The following is a 4,400-nucleotide window of genomic DNA, read 5'->3' as shown; positions in this document are numbered from 1 at the left end:
CCTAACTTACTACAGGAGTTTAATATGGAGTGACCCGTAACCAACCATAAGGTTATGTAGGCATTACGGACAATTAAGTTCAAAACGTTCACTCGACTTTATGATGAAATTTGTTATATCTTTGTAAACGGAACTGCTAATTGCATTTTTATAACTTTCGTTAAGCATTTCCTAATAAAAATGTATCCTTCAAGTGTCCTGTAAACTTTTATTTTGTTATATACTTAATTAAATTGTTATATTCTGTATACGGGGGATCGTGTTATCCTATTCTATGTCTTTGCTCAGATCGCCATTTCTTCCCTCTATTAACTTCATATTTTTATTATTAACTCGATCCTGGCTATAACACCGAGGTCGATCATCCTCTATTCATCGATAACTATAAACGCCAACATCGCCATGACAACGGGAGGGGGTCACGTCAGAGAGATTAGGACAATTTATCTGAAGAAGGAATCTCAGAAGATAGAATAGGATGCAAATTACCCAAACATTGATAATTTCTGTAGCAGCTCAAGTAATATTAATTAGAGTGAGTCGAACCATTGTCTGTGCATTTTATATGTTAAGTACATGCAATTTTCTAACTATATGTTTTCGGTAGTGATTATAACATTGTAAGAGATTAAGGTACATACCTAAGCTATTATTCACTACGCTTGGGGAAAGGGGTAGTATTCTAAATTTGTAAATTTAAAAGGGGAAATTACCTACGTATTCTCTTGAGAGAAAAGATAGTTGGGCAAGACCCACGGTAGTAATTACGCATTGATTTGAGGATGTTTCCATTCCGATATTAATGCCCCCCCCCCAAAAAAAAAAACCATGTTTAATTGATTTGCTCTGGGATATCTTCATCATTACTGCTAGAACGTTCATGAAAATTATCACACGTTTCACTCGCTACAGAAACGGTGGGCGATTTAGTCAGAGACTCTATTTTGTTTTGCAAAAAATTATATAAATTTTTCTTTTTCTTTTCCTCATAGGCATTCCCTAATTTATTTCTTCCCATTTCTGGAGTCATTTTTAAGTTAACCAATTTATCAATGTGTTCTCTGAAAATGCATATCAGATCTTCTGAGTCTCTTTGATTAATCTGTATGATGTATTCAGTCAGTTTTTCTGCCACACCTTTGATATTCTTCTTTTGATATATTAATTCCATCATTAGAGACCTCTATAATTTTCCCCTCAAAATATTATTATTATTGATCTGATAGTTGTTGCCATTATATACATAGTAGTTTCTTTAATATAAAAGGAGATTCCTCCGTTAAAGCTGTGCTTGTTTGAATTAGTGGCACGCGACTAATTCTAATTCATGTGAGGTTTTCATGGCCAATTACAGTCGTGCAGCCTATGTGAGTTTCAGATACAATTAAAACATTATGTGTGCCACAATATCAACTTTACAATTATCAAATTGACTTTCACTTTCACCAGCACGAGACTCAATCGTCTCCTTATCTTTTAAGAAAATGTTTTTCCACAGACACTTGGACTCGATCCAGCTATGTTGTGTTTGGCAGAACAGCGCTTAACTGTCTCGCCTAAAGACTCTTTTGAGATAGGGAATGCAAATTCTCGTATTTGGTATTGACGTTGTAAGTGCTCAGTTAAATTAAGACGTGCAGTATAGGTTTCTTGAAATAATAGGACTGTAGACAGAGCACAATGCTTTGTGTGAAATGTTTCTTCAAAATATATGTTTCACAAGGTAATTGCTCATTTCATTTATTTTGTTTTCAATGCAAGCTTTCATTTGAAAACATATTATGTTTGTAAACAATAATTTGTTATCCATTTCATTATTCTGATAACTATCTCTACAAATGTATCGTCAGCTGGATTGGTCCATTGCTCATGACATTAGTGATTCACGTTTCAAGTTCATCACTGTCAGATTGTAATTTTATTTTATTTTTCAGTACTCTCATTCAAGTTGTCATATTGTATACATAATATCCGCAATTAGTATGAGCCTAAATTATATGATAAGACACAAATAATAGTTTGTTTTTATAATAATTCAAACCAATGAGCTAAAGAAAAATATATGTTCTCACGGAAACTAATACAACTCTTATGAAATACTAAACGATTAATTATTTTAATAGTTATGGCAGTTATTTGCCATTTAAAAATAGTTTATGTACATTTTGCAGTAAGTGCAGGTCAGATTAGAATGGCCTATAACCTTAATATTTGAAAGCATGCTTCTATTTCATATAATTCAGCAAACGAAAATCCAAATGGATGTCATATCCTCATTGCTAGTAATGCATTGCTGTTGAATGCTGGTTGGTGCTTCTTCCTTTTGTTAGATTTCTCCCTGCAGGAAGAAACCTGCAGAAACATAACAACCCAATCCCCATAAACAATATGGGCCGATGACTAAAGCTATAATCTAGTAAAGTGAAAGAAATAGATGTGGCAACAAATAGTAGGTCGATCATTTCTGTTTTCATTTTTAATTATCTAATTGATAAGAAACACGAATATTTCATCATTGAAAACAGTCGCCCAGAATTTTGCTTAAGGTAGACAATGATAATTATTAATCTATTGATATGTTGTACAGAAGGTGTTACGACTCTATATCCTAAAATAGGTAACAGAAAGAAAGTGAAAACCAAGAATTTAAGTAAAATCAACGAATACAAAGTGAAATTCAAAAGACACTTACAGTATTGCTAATCAAATTCCAAATTGTCCTAAATATCCCATCGCAAATCCCCCAAAATATGGAAAGTTCCTAAAAAATCTAATAGTCTTAAATATCCTGATATACCACAACGATGCAATCCAGAATTTCTTTGAATGAGTTCACAAAATCCAAAGTAATATATTAATCCTAAAGTGAATGAGCACTTTAGTAATTTCTATGGATTATTTAAACAAATAACTGGTCTTGAATTGTATCCGATTTCAAGAACACAGCTGTAAACTCTGATCACAAAATTGATTCACAGTGATCTGTAAAACAGGAGTGAATTATTTGCTTATCAACTCCCTATTTATATACATTTTCACTTGACCTACTACACAAAAGAATGTGAAACATTCCTACAGGAAATCTAATCTAATTGTAAACAAGCCTAGTGCTTCAGGATTGTTGATTGTGAGCCATTAGTTACCATGAATGCACACATTACAATTACGTGCAATAAACATTGTGCACTATCTACAATCAGACCATGTGGGTACCTGCACCTTAAGCCACAATATCTAAATAATTTAGACGACCACTTTCAATCTTTGTATATAATTAGTGACCCGGTAATACATGTAACTAAAATTGGCCCTTGCCACGTATTTGTTTCTCAGCCCTTTCCTGGGACATAGTCCATTTCATAATTTGAAAATCATTAAAATTGCCATCTAATTATCATATATGCAAATAGAAAAGTATTTTAGAAAGGTTGACATAGTAATAATACTAGCCGATGTGTCAGAAGTAACTCTCAGGTACTTAGACAAATTAGAGTCACTTCTAAATGACAGGAGCATTTGATACTGCATATAAAAACTTTGTTGGGTCTAAATGCTTTAGCATCAACACGCAGACTTTACATCATTATGCTCTATGTTCCATTCCAGGCTCTAGAAATAGGGCGAGTACAGTGGTTACCCATTAATTTCCAGTTACCAGTTTCTTTCCACTGAAATGACCACACCATGGCTAACAGTGTGTATATGTATGGGCCGACAACTACCAAGCAAAGCCATTTTCAATCCATATAAATGATTGTCGTGCACATGTCATTTCACGAAATTAGCTTAAAGTAACATATAAACATAAATAGCAGTCTAATATCTGTATCATTTGTTGCACATAACCTTTGTTCAAGGACATTATGATTCCAGCATCAATCGTATTTCCTTCTTAAAGCTTATTTTTGCGTCAAGGCCAGATCTTTAGATATGTATCAAGTTAATCGTGTGTGCCTTGCTAAAAATTAACTGTTCACCAAGCCTGGCTGATATTTCTAACATGGACATACAGGACAGCATTAACTACAAAACATTAGAAATGCAAGCATTGCTTCCACAGATTTTAACATGGTTTTCAATTACCCTTGTTTTGTGTCTATATGTCAGCAGCAGGAGAAGTGATCGATATGTTACTAACAAACTGCCGTATTCATCAATGTATAGGTTATTCACAAATTGTCCTATTCATCTATGTTGTCAGTTGTCATTTATTGACTTAAATTCATTCTTGACACCGTGGCCGAGTGGTCTAAAGGGCTTAGCGTTCCGGATCACAGCCATTTCACCTCTGTCTGCGAGGGTTCGAGTTTCAGGCTCGGCTAACGTGGGTACATGAGAAAGCCATGTATAGCTTATCTTGTGCTGAAAAATGGCATTAAACCCTACAGCAAGCAAAAATC

The sequence above is a fragment of the Sinohyriopsis cumingii genome, chromosome 15 (genome assembly GCF_028554795.1).
Source record: "Sinohyriopsis cumingii isolate HCF-2022 chromosome 15, ASM2855479v2, whole genome shotgun sequence".
NCBI lineage: Eukaryota > Metazoa > Mollusca > Bivalvia > Unionida > Unionidae > Sinohyriopsis > Sinohyriopsis cumingii.
This window is presented reverse-complemented; position numbering follows the sequence as displayed.